Raw genomic sequence first — 18,371 nt, 5'->3', positions numbered from 1 at the left:
TTCTACCAGAGGTACAAAGAGGAGCTGGTATCATTCCTTCTGAAACTATTCCAATCAATAGAAAAAGAGGGAATCCTCCATAACTCATTTTATAAGGCCAGCATCATCCTGATGTCAAAGCCTGGCAGAGACACAACAAAAAAAGAGAATTTTAGACCAATATCCCTGATGAACATCAATGCGAAAATCCTCAATAAAATACTGCCAAACCAAATCCAGCAGCACATCAAAAAGCTTATCCTCCATGATCAAGTTGGCTTCATCCCTGGGATGCAAGGCTGGTTCAACATATGCAAATCAATAAACATAATCCATCACATAAACAGAACCAACAAAAACCACATGATTATCTCAATAGATGCAAAAAAGGCCTTCAACAAAATTCAACAGCCCTTCATGCTAATAACTCTCATTAAACTAGGTATTGATGGAATGTATCTCAAAATAATAAGAGCTATTTATGACAAACCCACAGCCAAAATCATACTGAATGGGCAAAAACTGGAAGCATTCCCTTTGAAAACTGGCAGAAGACAGGGATGCCCCGTCTCACCACTCCTATTCAACATAGTGTTGGAAGTTCTGGCCAGGGCAATCAGGCAAGAGAAAGAAATAAAGGGTATTCAAGTAGGAAAAGAGGAAGTCAAATTGTCTCTGTTTGCAGATGACATGATTGTATATTTAGAAAACCCCATCATCTCAGCCCCAAATCTCCTTAAGCTGATAAGAAACTTCAGCAAAGTCTCAGGATACAAAATCAGTGTGGAAAAATCACAAGCATTCCTATACAACAGTAACAGAAAAACAGAGAGCCAAATCATGAATGAACTCCCTTTCACAATTGCTACAAAGACAATAACATACCTAGGAATCCAACTTACAAGGGATGTGAAGGACCTCTTCAAGGAGAACTACAAACCACTGCTCAATGAAATAAAAGAGGACATAAACAAATGGAAGCACATTCCATGCTCATGGATAGGAAGAATCAATATCGTGAAAATGGCCATACTGTCCAAAGTAATTTATAGATTCAATGCCATCCCCATCAATCTACCAATGAGTTTCTTCACAGAATTGGAAGAAACATGGTATTTATTTTGACATCACTAAGTTGACATTTGACTATTAGACTTCAACCTTATTTTTTTAAACAAGTCGCTCCTTAAATCTCACATTTTTCTGGCCCCTTGGCTAAAACTCTGGGGCTCTGTCTTTAATATTTTACTGTCATTTACTCCTTAAGTCCAATATAGTCCTGAGCCTAGGTTGATCATTTGCTTCACTCCATTGCCACAGTGTCTAAATTTTCTTCACATCTCAACCTGGTGGCTACAGACTGGCTGACTTTGGCCTTTTTATTTTCAGGCAATCACGAAGTCCACTGACAAGTTCCCTCTTCTTCAAAGCACTTTCCCTGAATACTTGTATCTCAAGAATTCATATTGATTTGCTACTCTCTCGTTAGTAAGTCTAAATTTCTCTGCCAGACTCAGAGTTAGGTCTCCTTTAGCTGCTCTAGTCTCTTTTTTTACTGCTTTCTTCCCCTCTGTTCCCTCTGTCCCATGTATTTCAATTCCCTCATGGACTCCATACACAATGTCCTCCTCATTACTGATTTCATGCAGGTAATTAGCATGTCAAGTCTTTTCTTTTGGAGACAGGATCTTGCTCTGTTGCCCAGGCTGGAGTGCAGTGGCACAATCATAGCTCACTAAAGCCTTGACGTCCTGGGCTCAAGTGATCCGCACGCTTTAGCCTCCTAAATAACTAGGACTACAGGCACGCACCACCACATCTAATCTTTTTGTAGATAAGTTGTAATTTCTTTTTGTTATGTTGCCCAGGCTGTCGAGCCTTAGTTTTGATTGAAGCTTTACATATTTACTGATATATTTCTATGCACTTGCTATTAATAACTCAGCTTCATGACTCTCAAATTATTTCAGGTTTATGCATTATAAAAAAACTTAAATGGTCATCATAATGCAAAGATCTACTTACTTTTTGGGGATATATGACTTGAACTTAAAATTAGTTCTTTTACTGATCAGTTGTGTTTCTGTTGGCAAGTCATACTGTGAGCCTCACAACAGTGTTATAAATATTAAATGAAAAAGATGAAAAGCTATTTTGTCAGCCCTAATTGCAATACCAGTACCATTGTTCTCAATATGTTATTTCCATGCAGAACAACACATCCTTAAAGTATTAGATAAATAGAAGGTCTGTTAGAAGGCGTTTAATAAGTGTACGAAATATGCTTCAAAAAGCCACAAAGTGAAGTTTCAAATTTTTAAAAAGTTGGAGTTAACTGTAAAGCCATTGGTATTAACATAGTTTAGTTCTAAATATTGAATTAGATGGCAATTCTTATGAGAAGGAATTATAACAATAAAACTGATGAGACACTGTTTACTGAAGTGTTTGCTAAAAGTAACATTACTATCAGCTGACTACACCCACGACAAGTTACAAGAGACCTTTCCTAATTGCATTGTGTTGTCACTGATAAAAGATCTATTTCTATGAATAGAGAGAACCTAATTAGGGCCTCTTTGCAGAGTAATTCTGATTCTATATATTTTTTCCGTTACCATTCTTTATGGTATTCACAGGCAACTACATTGAAATCAGCGTAGACTTGACCTATTGAGGAAGTTTAATGGGAAATGCTAATAACCAGGAAATGTTAATGAGCTGGGAACATATATCCTAGCTGAGATGAAATGCATCACAAGAGAATAATTAACATTAGAACTCACAACTTAGTTGCTAAATTATTTTATAATTTAAGAATATAGGACTAAAAAGCAGAAATACAAAGTACTTTGAAAGATTATTTAGTTGTTGAAGTGTCTTTTCTAAGAAGTGGATAAACTACAGATTCTTGAATATTGTTTTCTAAATTTTCTACATTACTTTAGCGTACACTGAACACAAGAGTTAAAACTGAAGTAGTAACAAAAGAAGAGTTTTTGTATATCTATGGAAAGCTGAGACTGTTGGTCTTAGCAGAGACTTTTTAAAGAGATTTTTGTCTCTTAGACAGAGACAGCCAACTGACCACCAAAATTTGGGCTTCCTTTCCCATAGTTTAGAGTTGTGAAGCAATTGCCCAGATAATGATTATACTTCCAAATTCTCTTTGCATCCGAGTAGGACCATGTGACCAGTCCTCCCCAGTGGAATGTGAACAGAAGTGATCCATTTTTGAGAGAGAGGAAGGAAGGAAGGAAGGAAGGAGAAAAAAAATACCAATTTAAAAAAATCTAAATTGTGAGTTGCTTAATGTGTTTCAATAGTACAAGTATAGATTATTTAACTGAGTTGTTATCTAATTCAGTAAAATGCTTAAATATTAGGATATGATTTAAAGGTATGTCTTGATTATAAATAAGACTCTCAAATATCCCTGGCCACTGAGGATGGAGCTTGTCTGCTAAATAAGCTATTATTAGTCTTAGATTTCCTTACCAGGGAGAAGTTCATCACAGTTTCGGCCAAAGGAAGAAAGTGAAGAGCAAGGAATTGAGCTGTACAAAATAAAAGACCCAAGCATTTGAGCAGGTGTCATTTCAGTTCTGATCAAAATAATTCGAGTTCAGTGTGTATGGTGTGTTAGTGGGAACGTGATTGGTGGTGGCCAGACACTGCTGAAAGAAGATCCAGAAAGCTAGAAACTCTGAAACATTCTATTCAAATCTAAGTCCCAGGTAGGTAACCATAAGAATGAGCTTGATGACTTCAAAGAAGTTTTAGGTCAGAAAATAGACAAGTAGCCTCTGACAAAAAGGAGGGTTTTGAATAGCTAGGTCAGAATTGTATCTTTTTAAATCTGGGCCCTTAAGGGAGCAGTTAATTCGTTATTAGAGTGGATTCTGAAGGACAGATGCAAAATTTACTAGGAAATTATTGTTTTTCTCATCCTTTTGAAGTAATATTTAATTAAATTATGTAATAATAAAGCAATACAGCCAGCATAAACACTTTGGGGAACACAGTGACCATTAGGACATCAGCCATTGCTTTATTACAAACTGCCCTAAAAACTTAGTGTTTCAAAACACCTACCTTTTAAAATTTTTAATTAACAAATAGTAATTGTATTTATATGGGGTACAATATGATGTTTTGATACATCCATACATTGTATAAGTTAAATCAAGATTAAATCAAGCTAATTAACATATCTATCAACTCATCTACTAATTGTTTTTTGTGGTGAAATATTTAAAATCCAATCTTTTAGCAAGTTTGAAATATACTATATAATATTATTAAATATGGTCACCGTGTAGCACAATGGACCAGTAAAATGTTTACTAGAACTAAAAATAGGACTATTTTTTGTCTAACTGAAACTTTGTATTCTGTGACCAACATCTTCTCTTTCCCCATCTCCAGCCCCCAACCATGGATAATCACCATTCTACTCTTTGTTTCCAGGAGTTCAAATGTTTTATTTTTGCATTCTGAGAATACAATAAATATATAGTTATTAACTATAGTTATCATGCTATACAAGAGATCTCTTGAACTTATTCCTCCTACCTAACTGAAATTTTAAATCCTTTGACCAATATTTTCTCAACCCCCTCTCTTCCCACTGTCCTAGCCCCTGGTAACCATCTTTCTACTCCCTACTTCTATGAGGTTAACTATTTTAGATTCCACATAGAAGTGAGAACATGCTCTTTGTGCCTGGCTTGTTTCACTTAACATCATAGCCTCCAGAGTCATCCATATTGAAGGAAATAACAGAATTTCCTTCTTTTTATGGCTAAATAGTATTACATGGTATATATATACTACATTTTCTTTATTCACTCATCTGCTGATGGACACTAAAGTCAATTCCATATCTTGGTTGTTATTCATAAGGCAAAATAAACATGGGAGAATAGATATCTCTTTGACATACCAATGTAATTTCCTTTGATATATAACCAGTAGTGAGACTACTGGATCATATGGTAATTTTATTTTTAGTTTTTTTGAGAAATCTTCATACTGTTCTCCATAATGGCTGTCTAAATTACATTGCTATCAACAGTGTACAAGGGTTTTTTTCCCTTCACATTCTTGCCAACACTTGTTATCTTTCTTTTTTGATAATAGCTATTCCAACAGGTATAAGGTGATATCTCATTGTGGTTTTAATTTACATTCTTCCAATGATTAGTTATGTTGAACATTTTTTATATACCTGTTTGCCATTTGTGTGTCTTCTTTTGAGCAATGTCTATTTAGGCCTTTTGTCCATTTTTAATTGGATTGCTTTCTTGCTATTGAGTTTTAAATATATTTTGGATATTAATTGACACTTTATCTGATACATGGATTGCAAATATTTTCTCCCATTCCACAGGTTGTCTCTGCTGATTTTTTTCCCTTGGTGGTGCAAAAGACTTTTAGTTTAATGTACTACCATTTGTCTATTTTTGCGTTTGTTGCCTGTGCTTTGTTTATATCCAAAAAAATTATTACGCAGACCCATGTCATAGAGATGTTCCCCTATGTTTTCTTCTAGTAGTTTTACAATGTCAGGTCTTTTGTTTAAGTCTTTAATCCATTTTGAGTTTATTTTTGTATGTGGTGTGAGATAAGGGCCTAATTTCATTCTTCTGCATGTGTATACGCAGCTTTTCCAACATCATTTATTGAAGGGGCAGTCTTTTCCCCATTAGTGTTCTGGATAACTTAGTCAACAATGAGTTGGTTGTAAATATATTAATTTATTTCTGGGCTCTCTAGTCTGTTCCATCAGGCTATATATCTGTTTTTATGCCAATACACATTGTCTGATTACTATGTCTTTGTAGTATATTTTGAAGTCAGGTAGTGCAGTCTCTGTAACTTTCTTTCTGTTTGTTTGAGACAATTTTGCACTTATTGCCCAGGCTGGAGTGCAATGGTGTGATCCCGGCTCACTGCAATCTCCGCCTCCCGGGTTCAAGTGATTCTCCTGCCTCAGCCTCCCGAGTACCTGGAACTACAGGCCTGCACCACCATGCCCAGCTAATTTTTGTATTTTTAGTAGAGGCAGGGTTTCACCATGTTGGCCAGGCTGGTCTTGAACTCCTGACCTCAGGTGATCCGCCCACCTCAGCCTCCCAAAGTGCTGGGATTAGAGGCATGAGCCACCCAGCCCGGCCTGCTTTGTTTCTTTTGTTTGTTTCTTGTGGGTTCTTTGTTTTTTGTTCAAGATTCCTTTAGCTGTTTGGGGTCTTCTGTGGTTTCATGCAAATTTTAGGATTATTTTTCTGTTTCTATATAAAATCTCTTTAGAATTTTGGTTGAAATTAACATTGAATCTATAGATCATTTTGAATAGTTTGGACATTTTAACATTATGAATTCTTCCAATTCATGAACATGGAGTATCTTCCCATTTTCTTATGTCTTCTTCAATTTATTTCATCAATGTTTTTTAGCTTTCAGCATACAGGTCTTTCACTTTTGATTAAAATTTATTTCTATGTATTTTATTGTTTCTTTTCTTAGCTATTGTAAATGAGATTGTTTTCCTGATTTCTTTTTCAGATAGTTAGCTGTTAGTATATATGAACGCTATTTATTTTGTATGTTGATTTTGTCTTCTGTAACTTTACAGAATGTGTTTATCAGTTCTAACAGTTTTTTGATAGATTCTTTAAGGTGTTCTGAATATAAGATCATGTCATCTACGAACAGAAACAATTTAACTCTTCCTTTCCAACTTGGATGGCTTTTGTTTTTTTCTCTTACCTAATTGCCCTGGCTAGGACTTTTGATACAATGTTAAATAGAAGAGGTAAAAGTGGGCATCTTTGTGTTGTGCCTGATCTTAGATTAAAATGTTTCAACCTTCCCCCATTGAGTATGATGTTAGCTATGAGTCTGTCATATATGATCTTTACTGTGTTGAGGTACATTCCTCTATATCTGCTTTGTTGAGAGCTTTTTTTTAATCATAAAAGTGTGTTGAATATTGTCAAAAATTTGTTGGCATTTATTGACGTGATTATATGTTTTTTCTCCTTCATTCTGTTAATGTGTTGTATCACATTTATAGAGTTGCATTTATTTAACTCTTCTTGCATCCGTAGGATAAAGTCCACTTGATCATTGTGAATAATGTGCTGTTGAATTTAATGTGCTATTCAATTCAGTTTGTTAGTATTTTGTTGAGGATTTTTACACATATGTTCATCAGGCATACTGTCTTGTAATTTTAGTTTTTTTTGTAGTGTCTTCATCTGGCTCTAACCTCATAATACTGGCCTCATAAAAGAGTTTGGAAGTATTACCTCCTGTTCAATTTCGTGAAAATGTTTGGGAAGGATCGGTAATAATTAGTCTCTAGATGTTTGATGTTTGGTGGAACTCAACAGTGAAGCCATAAGATTCTAAGGTTTTCTTTGATAGGAAGCTTTTTATTACCACTTTTATGTCCTTATTCATATTGATCTGTTCAGATATTCTATTTATTTATGTTTCAATCTTGGTAAGTTGTATGTGTCCAGGAGTTTACCCATTTCTTCTAATTTATTTAATTTGTTGTTGTATAATTGTTCATAGTAGTCTCTTATTACCCTTTGTATTTCTGTTCTATCAATTGTAATGTCCTGATTTTCACTTTTATTTATTTGGGTCTTCTCTCAGAAAATAAATTTTTTAATGGCAACCATTTGTTTCAAAATTATAGGTTATAATAAACATGCATCTTGTATACTCCCTCAATGCAGATAATTCATTTCATTAACAAGAATATTTTACAATGATGTAATATAAGTAAATATGTTTGTATTACTAGATGTTGCCAAAAATTATCTACTTACTCCATTACAGATGTTACTGGAATTAAGTGACTTTATCACAAGCTAATAGGCTCTGAATGTAACATGTTATATTAATAGTATAATGGTGACATCTTTTCAAAATTCATATTTATATTTACCATTTATATATAATTCATATTTACCATTGATATAAAAGGTAAAGCCTTTGAAAGAAACACTTCTCTAACCCAATAAAAAATTGCTGGAAGCACTATATCTAGGGTTAAATTTCATTAATTACCTTCCCAAATCTCTAAGAGAATTCCAGTTGTGTCACATAATGGTCAATCTATTTTAATCAACATTTGTAATGATATGTCAATGTGATTAAAGACATAAAACAATTCCTTAAAATTGCCAATGTGACCTATATTGAAATACAAATTTAACACTAGGTTGAAAGGTTCAATGTTTGACTACTTGTTCTTTCAATGTATACTACTACTACTGATGATAATAATAATAATAATAATAATAATAATAAAGCCTTCACAGACCTCATGGTTCACAAAATATATTCTCATGTTGTATTCTTTTCTGAATGATTGTGAGGACTGTGCTTTATGCTCAGCACTATTTTCTACTTAATAATGCCTTAGATTTGACCAGTGCCTCTTTCAAAATTAATCATGTTAACCCTGATATTACCTGGAAGATCTGTTCCTCTTCTTATTTTTCTTGGCAGTTCATAAATAATCTGCATCATTCACAATTGCCTCTCAGTATGTCCTTTCTGTGTTACTTTTCAAATATTTAGTTGTAACATCTGTTTCAGCCCCCCTCACAGCAATTGTTTGGGATTCTAGCATTCATCACTTATTCTGCATACCAATTGGACTATGTATAGGAAGCCTTGTTTTCAGAAATTTTAGCGGGCTGTGGTCCAGTGCTCTGTTGATTATAGTATCTCCTGACTTTAGAATTGACTTTAACTAAGACTAGTTGACTTTACGGCTAAGCAGGAATGAAGTTAGTTAGATAATGTAATATACAATGGGAGGAAATAAACTTGGTGGGAAACTATTCTGCTCAAAATACTTTTAAACTTTTCAGAAAAATTTAAAAAGCTTTACTCAGAAGAATCACTAGGGGAAAAAACCTAGATTTAAGACAAATGCAGAAAGCAGGCTATAAAATATTTAGAGTCAGTGCTTAGCCAAGAATTAATTCAAGGTAAATTAAACTTAAAAAAAAAAAGCTTGAAGGAGGAAACTATAAATGATGTGTCTTCTGAGGCAGTGAGGGAAATATTTTTACTTATGACTAAAATGTTGGATTTTACTCATTGGATAATCTTGGGTTGGCCACAAGATTGTGAATTTTCATTATTATATATATTTTTGTGATCTGGATAGGAGAGGTCAAGGTTGTATGAATTGTTCGGAAGTCACTTAAATAGGTTGTATGTCTTAGGTAAATAATTAGGACTCAAGAGTGGAAAGTTAATGTATTCTATCTAATTAGTCTAAATTACAGCAGGCAGTAATGATAAATTGAAACCCTGCCAGGAATCTCTGCACCCTCTGAATCAAACTCTAGAAGCATTAGACACACCATAGGAACTTGTAAAAATGTAGATTCTTAGGCTCCACCTCAGATTCTTGTACAGAGGATTTGGGGTGAAATCTAAGAATCTGAATATTGGATTTTGAGATACAAGTTCCATGGAACACACTTTTAAAAAACACTGCTGAATTGCATGATAAATTTATCATTTCCTATTAAAATAAGAAAGAGAGCTTGTTTGAAGAGTAAAATGAATAAAAATTACCATGAAATGTGAAATGTGAATTTGCCTTATTTGCAAAAAGTGCCAAAGTTTTGCATGCAAAGCAGCAGTGCTTCAAGTATTTACAAACAGACATTTGCATACATTGTGCAGTAGATATACTCTGTTTCTTTAGTCATTGATGTTTAGTATTAGAACCATTAAGATAAATTCTAATATGTACAAATACGGTATGTGCATGGCCACAGAATTTAATGTAGACTGTGGTGACAGGCCACCAGCATTCAAATCTGTACTATCACATAATAGATGTGCAAACTTGTATAAGTTCCTTAACCTCTTTGTGCCTTACATTTCTTATCTGTAAAATGAGAATGATGACAATACCTCATGTAGACTAAAGGAGAGCAAAGTATTTCATATGCATAAAATGTTTAGAAACTTTCCTAGACTATCATAAGCCCTCAATTAACTTATTAGTTATCCACTAGGTAACTGCTAAAATAAATTCAACTGATAGACTACAGTAACATATTTGGGATTAATTGAAAACATTATTGCTTAGCTTACAATGTTAATGCATAAGGAGAATAAAGTAAAGAGAATCAAGCTAAAATTAGAGTAAAGGCTCCACTCTGATGTTAAGCACTATCTCCCCAGTTGCTTACTAGTATATTTTCTAAGTTAGATTTTTAAAAAATTATTATTTGTTCTATTCTGAAGAGAAAAAAAGAGAATTGACTGGAAATAATTTAGGGATACTAGAACAAACTTCTAATTTGCTTCTTATCTGCGGAATCCATGTTTCTCCTGTTCTCTGTTCTTCTCCCCACTGTTGTTTTTTCCTGAGGCCATGGTGAAAACAGAAATTTTTTTTTCATCTTTACCTTCTTCTTTCCTATATTCAGAAACATACAATTTTTGTATAATTTGACTCATAGTAAAATAGAAAAACATAAAATTCACAAAACAATGCTTTCTTCCTTGGATCCATAGCCAAAAGGTAGACAATTAGAAAAGCAAAGATTCTGAGGCTCTGTGTCTTACAGAAAATTAGCCTGACCATCATCACTTCAACTTGGTGGTAGAGTGTCCAGCTAGTAATCCATACTGGACTCACAGAGAGGATATTCTCTATTAGAATACATATCCATCAACAGCAAAGCTCCAGTTTTGGAGCTAGGGTCTGACACGAGATTCCACATCATGGAGAAAGTCTAAGCAGAAGAGTGCTTAGATGTGAAGTCGAGATTCAGAGTGAGGTAATGGATTAAAACTCAGGCAAAGAAATCAGGCTGTCTTTTAACAACGTAAGGCAGCAGGAAGATCAATAACAAAAACCCACAGCAGTCATCTGTGGGTCATGGGATTCCAGATATGGCAGAGGAGCCCAGTGGTAAACCCAGCTGTGTGGGGCATCTAAGCTGTTAAAAACTTCCTGCTTGAATCTGAATTGGCTCAGAAACTAGCAAAATAGAGCCTCCAGTGAAACTTTCAAATAATAGGTGGGTCCACTGAATTTTGTTGAATTGAATAAAATACAAGATCATGTCTTCAGTGTCACACTGCTGTGCCATATTGTGATTCAGGAGATAACAAATTGGTCCTGCTGAGTAGAACGGCAAATGAATCTTGGAGAGGATATTGCCAGTGAAGAGCAACACATGGAGATAATGAATCACAAATGAAAGTGTTACCTGCAACTCGACAACATGTGTTTTATGTTACATAACTTCAACTGGTTTTAAGAACTGCTTTGTGTTGCTTAATAGAATAATATTTAATCTTTTAATTAACTAAAACAAATTACTGAATGAAGTTTTCTAAAAAAGAAAATGCATTGTAAACATTATTTTTTAGGATGGACATAAAATACAAAAATAAGATTGTTGCCAAAAAAGACTTTTATTCTAAGCCTTGTACTTTAGATAGCTCATTTCATTTTAATTTCATATCAGTTCAATGTTAAAGTTTATCATTTTCTTAGGGCATAACATTTCTCACATATAAAGAAAATGTGCATTATGATAAAATGGAAAATAACTCTAAAATGACATCTTGGATGTGGTAGAGATCTTTCTTTGCTTTCCTGATTTCTTTCTCAATATTTAATATTTTTCTAAAACCTGTTCTTTTGTACTAACTTAGTACCTAGAAAAATAATTTTGACTATAGCAATTCAAGGAAAGCACTAAACTTTATGATATATTACTGCAGGGCTTGTCTCTTGGCGAGAAGCAGGAATGGTTGGCATTAATGAGAGCATGACAGTTCTGAAAGAAAGCCAGCTTATGGAATTATGAATCATAGAGCTCTAAAACATTTATAAATGAATGAAAAGGCTTGGGACTGACATGAATTATGAGTCTCATTATGGAACTGTAATTTCTCCAGCAATGCCTCAGAGGGGCATGACACCTCCTAAGAAAAGTTGTAAGACTTCCATTATATAATTTTTCTGCTGGTTGGCTATGATCATGGTGGAATAGATCTGTGTCTCTGGGGTACACATGGCAACATATTTCTACATGTAAAGGTTTCCATGGTAAAAATCCATCAAGACTCCTTTCTTCTAGAAACCAAACATTACTGTTGACCTTCAAGAAATAATACCAGTCCCTAGCAAGAAGACTTTTCCAATCTTTCCATTTCTCTAAGCAACATTCAGATAGGCTATAATGCACCTATTGCTTTCCATTCACACAAGCTGACAAAATCTCAGCAACATTAACAAAGATAGTTCCTAGGGGAAAGAAGCACAGATTATTTAGTTAATTATAAGTGTTGTGAAAAGGGAAAAAAAAGTAGGATGAAATACTGATCAGTGCAAATATAATGCACTGATACATAGTGCTCTTAGCATTAGCACATTTGAGATTTTTGCCATCTTAAAGCAGCTCAGGCTAACAAAACTTCACTTATAGGGTGAATTGGGGAAAAGGCTATCTAAAATAACTAGAAGCATGCATTATCAATCATTTCCATGAAAATTTTGTATTATTTTCAAATGAAAAGGCTTATGAAAACATGAATTTAAGCAATGGCAAGCCTCTTCACTGTCAGATTTTCCATTACATTTTTATGTGCAAATAAATATTTCTAAAATAACTGAAGAAACTTAAGTTGGATATTTACATGGTAAGAACCCCTCCACACATGCTTTTCTGTGTTTGTCTATCTATCTATTTATCTATTATCTCCCACCCACTGTGATTAAGAGAAATATAGAATTACTATGATTCTAGTGTGTAACAGGGAAACTGCTATAGGTTGTTAAATTTCTCTTCCTTTTTCCTCTTAGGTTGAGAAGTAGACTTTAAATTGCAGCCTCCTTTACAGTGGGGTGGGGTCACGTGACTGAGGTCTGGTCCATGAATGTGAGTAAAGGTGATGTTTGCCACTTAGAGTCCTGGTATATAAGAATATCCTGGGTAATACTTTTTGCTCACTCTCTTGCCTCACCAGGTGAACAAGAGCTGTGAGAAGACTCTGAGGCCTTAGGAAATGGGAAAGCTACCGGTCAAAAGGATCCTGGCCCCTGAATAACTGCACAGCTCTTTGCTGGTCTGCACTGAGATGCGATTTAACTGATAAATAAATGTTTCTTATGTTAAACCACTGAGATTTAGGAATTATTTGCAATAGTTGTTAGCCTACCCTGGCAAATTAATACAAAACATAGTATTCCTATGTAACATGTATGAAAATATGACCTTAAAATATTCCTCCTGTTTAAGACACAGACCAAAATTGAAGATGCAATTTTCTTCCTTCCTTATCTATGTTTTATAGGAATGTATTCTCAGAGATCTGTAGATTCTATTTATTAGAAATTAGTGTTGTTAAAAAATAAACTGTTGGGTTGAATCAAGAAATTGTTAGAAAAAAATCACATTCGGGAAAGTGGTCTTGACTGATACCTAGGGGCACAGATCCAATTATTATTTGGATATCATTTTCCTTCACTTTAGTTATCCCTGAGTCCTAGTTTTCTACTGCTGCCTCAGCCTGTCTTCTAATCCCATTATTATTCCAAAGCATTAATATTCCATATCTGACTGCACACCATCAGAATAGCCCTGTTTTCCATTTTCCCTCTCCTTTCTACTGTAAATGGAAAAGAACTTATTTTGCTGAATGATGGCTACAATTAGTGTGTGTGGCTTAGCGTGTACATTTCTATTTGCTACACTAATCAGACTAATTTATAGTCCACAGAATATGGAAGGTTTTATTTTTTGAGATGATTAATACCTATATTTTCTTTTTTTCTGTGTGAATTATCAGTATAGTGGATCTAAATTCCTTGTAGCAGCCACAAAAGTAGATAAAGAGCAAACTAACATTTTAACTCTGAAAATTGCCATAGAATATAAAGCTCCTTTTGGTACATTTAAACCACAAGATATGAATTTATAAAGCACATCTGTGTTTTAAGGAATACACCTATAATATCCTTAATAATTTAATAAAATTAAAGTAGGGTCATGTTCTCAAATCATAGTTTCCTACACTTTTCTTTAGGAAGAACTCTATTTGCTTTCCAGGAATATTTACATCTCCCTAAAATTCTTATGTTGATGTCTTAATTCTTATTACCTCAGTATGTGACCTCATTTGTGGAGTCATTACAGATGTAAGTAGTGAAGATGAAGTCATACTGAAATAGGATGGGCTCCTAATCCAGTATGACTTGTGTCCTTATGCAAAAGGAAAAAGTGGAGACAGACACACACAGGGAGAATGCCACACAAACACAAAGGCAGAGATCAGGTGAGAGACAGCAAAGATTGACAGCAAACCACAGGAGTTGGGAGAGAGGCATAGAAGAGATTTTCCCTAACACCTCTCACAGTGACCAAGCTTGATGATGCCTTGGTCTCAGACTTTTAGCCTCCAGAACTATGAGACAACAAATTTCTGTTGTTTAAGCCACCCAATTTGTGGTACTTTGTTTTGGCAGCTGGAGCAAATAAATACACATTAAAACCAAGAGTCCTGGGCCCAGCACACTCACTGTGACTGTGCTATCAGAGTTATTCCTAAGACACCCTAAAATACCAAAACAAAACAAACAACAACAACAAAAACAGGGAATGACCTTGGTAGGCCCACACTCTGGGTATCTTAGCCTTTTGGGGAAGAATGATATAACATGATACGGTGGCTTTATGTTATGTAGATACAATCGTTTAACATCTCCCATTTACTAAGGGCCATCTGCATGCTAGCAATTGTTCAGGAAGTATGGAATTAGAAAACTAAGATGTGTGCCCTCATAGAGCTAGCAAAAGGAAGACAAATAAAAAAGTAAAAAAATGAATAAAGATAACTTTTAACACAGTAAGGACAGTGAACAAAACAGGAATAACATGACAGTGACTGGAGTGTTTTAAGGAGAATTGTCAGAAAAGACCTGTGTATGGAGGAAACATCTGACTGGAGACTGAATGATGAGATGAGGCCAAATTGTGAAAGGCCAGAGCAAGAACATTCCAAGCAGAGGAAATGAGGAGTAGGAAGGCCTTAAGGAAGACACACACTAGGTACTCCAGGAACATGAAGAAGACTCTGTGGCAGATCTTAGTGAGTGGGAGGGGAGGAGTATAAGCTGAAGTTCAAGAGGCAGTTGTCACTTTTGTTGAGCTATGGCATACAGATTGGATTTTATTCAAAGTATAATGGGAAGACTTTAGGAGATTTTAAGCAGAAGCTAATCTGACTAATTTAGGTTTTAAAGGGCCAGACTTGCAGGAAATTAAGACTAAAAGAAGGGAATCCATCTTTTGCAATAGTCAAGATGAGTGATGATGGTGAATCCAACCAAGATGGTCTCAGTGCACACAGCAGAACCAATAGGACTTGCAGTGAAGGATGAGAGAATGAGAAGAAGGCTGATTGTAGAGTGAGGCTTGACACATTGCATGGGTGGTAGTGTCATCAACAAGGTAGGGAAGATTGGGGAGAATCAGGTGATATATATCTGGAAGTTATCACTCACTAGATGATACATGGTCACAGGACTGGATATGATCACGGAAGAGGAGAGTGCAGTTAGAAGGGAGATGTGGCCCTTGAGCTGAACCATGGAGCAAACAACATGTAGAGGTTTGTGAGAGATCAACAAATCAGATTGAAAAGAAGAGCCTGTGAGGTGGGAGGAAAACCCAGAGAAAATGGTGTCATAAAATCTACGAGATGGAAGAATATAAGGCGGAGGTCAAATGCTACCAAGTGGTTATTAAAATAAGAATTGGGAAGTAGTGATTGAATATGGCAAATTTTGATATATATTATAAAAGAACAAAAAATGATGCTCAGACATTGAATAACAGTGGAGTTGGTTTGGTAAGCTGATGGTATGAGGAACCCTGGAGACAGGGAATACTGGGAAATATTCTATGTAAGGGTATTGTTAAAGTTCTAATTAAAGAGAAGAAACCACCAAGAGAGGTTTATTTTAAAAAAATTCTGTGTGTGTTTGTTTTGTTATGTTTCGTTTTAGTAGCAATATTGAGAGATCCTTCCCTTTCAAGGAAACAAGAGTTATATTTTTTGAGGAATTTTTTTTTTTTTTTCCTTAAAGGAAGAAACTAGATTGGAGACACAGGAGGGTCTATCATAAAAGACCTTGTAGATCAGTTTAAAGAGTTGAAATTTTATTCCACATGGATAGGAAGAGAATGTCATGTATTTTGTATTATGTATTTTGATTTACATACGTATTTGCATAAAAAATTTTATAAGATTTTTCAAATTCAGAAGCATTACATATTCCCTGTAACACATTAAGCTCATTGAGGTTAACCTAACTTTGTGATTTTGTCAACTTAAAACAACAAATGACTTTAGAAATCACATAGAGGCCCTATCTTATCTACTCTGGAAGGTAGAATATTGAAGAATCAGAAAAAATATTTTAGACTTGACCATTGTGTTTCAGTAGGAAATAGTAGAAGATATCTGTATTTTTTCCCATTATTTTTTAAATTGAAAGATAACATTGTATGTTTCTGTGTATAACATGATGTTTTGAAGTACATATACATTGTGGAATGGTTAAATCTAGCTAATTAATGATTGCCTTTTCTCACATAGTTATTTTTGTGGTCATTCTTATTGGTCATAAAATCCGATTGAAAGTGACTCAAGAGTGAAATGGAGTTTCCATGTCATGTCACCTTGATGTGTTCTTGTTTGTTTTCTGTGTTGCTTACATAGCTTTAAAGTTTTTAAAATTTTTTTGAGTTTCAGGGGTACATGTGCAAGTTGGTTATACAGATAAATTGCATGTCACGGGGGTTTGATGTATGTATTATTTCATCACCCAGGTAATAAGCATAGTATCCAACAGTTAGTTTTTCTATCCTAATCATCTTCCCACTAAACTTTTTAAACTCTGATCTCTAAAATATCAGCTTTTTCAAAAAATAGGTTGAACTTTTCACAATGAACTCAGATAATATATGAAAACAGATGAATTGCATTGCATAGATTATTTAAAAAGTATAACAGCCTCATTGTTTGGCATGTAAAACCAAAAACCCAGAAATCAAGTGTTAACTTAGATCTCAGAGTGAAATGCCATTTAGCTAACATGTATACCTAATTCCCTGAGACCTTTTTCACTTCCCTCCTTTTCACTATGCTCTATAATGGCTTTCACAAGAAACTAACTAAAAAACTATAAAACTAACTCTCAGATTACTTTTCTAACGGTCTTTAAGAGCATAATGATTAACTTCTACCTGGGTGCATACCCCCGCAAGTATACTGGTGCTGACCACATACTGTTTTGATTTAACACAATGACGTCTATCCTCAAATTATGAGTGTTATTGCTAAATGATTAGAAAAAGAGTTTAGCTGAAATAATATAGTTAAAAAAACTTTTCAGATAAAACATGCCACAAAAAAAGCATGTTTTTCCCTTGGATAGGACCTCAAGTTAGGTTTTAAGCATGTTTGTTTTACATACCTAGACTACTACATACCTAGGCTGTATGGTATAGCCTACTGATTGGTCCTAGGTTACAAACCGGTACAGTAGGTAACTGGGCTGAATACTGTAGGCAATTGTAACACAGTGGCATTTGTGTGTATCTAAACATAGGAAAGGTACAGTAATGATATGGTATGAAAGATAAAAAGTGGCATACCTGTATAGGGCACTTACATGAATGGAGCTTGCAGGACTGAATGTTGCTCGGGGTGAATCAGTGGGTGAGCGGTAAGTGAATGCAAAGGACTAGGACCTTCCTGTACATCTCTGTAGACTTTATAAACACTGTACACTTAGGCTACACTAATTTTAAAACATTTTTCTTCTTCAATAATAAATTGACCTTAGCTTACTGTAACATTTTTACTTCATAAACTTTCAATTTTTTTAAACTTGTAATAACACTTAGCAGCTACACAAAACATTTTTCTGTGTCCTTATCTAAAGATTTTTTTCTATTTTAAAAACGTTTCATTTTTATTTTTTACTTTCTAAACGTTTTTGTTAAAAACTAAGACACAAACACACATTAGCCCAGGCCTACACAGGGTCAGGATCATTACGACCACTGTGTTCTACCTCCACATCTTATCCCACTATAAGGTTGTAAGGGCCAGTATCACCCATGGAGCTCTCATCGCCTATGACAACAATGTCTTCTGGAATACCTGCTGAAGGACCTGCCTAAGGCAATTTTGCAGTTAACTTAAAAAAAATAAGTCAAAGGAGTACACTCTAAAGTAATGATAAAAAGTATAGTATAGTGAATACACCAGTAACACAGTCGTTTATTATCATTGTCTACTATTATGTAGTG

Source organism: Pan troglodytes, chromosome 6, assembly GCF_028858775.2.
Source record: "Pan troglodytes isolate AG18354 chromosome 6, NHGRI_mPanTro3-v2.0_pri, whole genome shotgun sequence".
Taxonomy (NCBI): Eukaryota; Metazoa; Chordata; class Mammalia; order Primates; family Hominidae; genus Pan; species Pan troglodytes.
The sequence above is the reverse complement of the archived record's forward strand: the minus strand, read 5'-3'. Positions refer to the sequence as shown.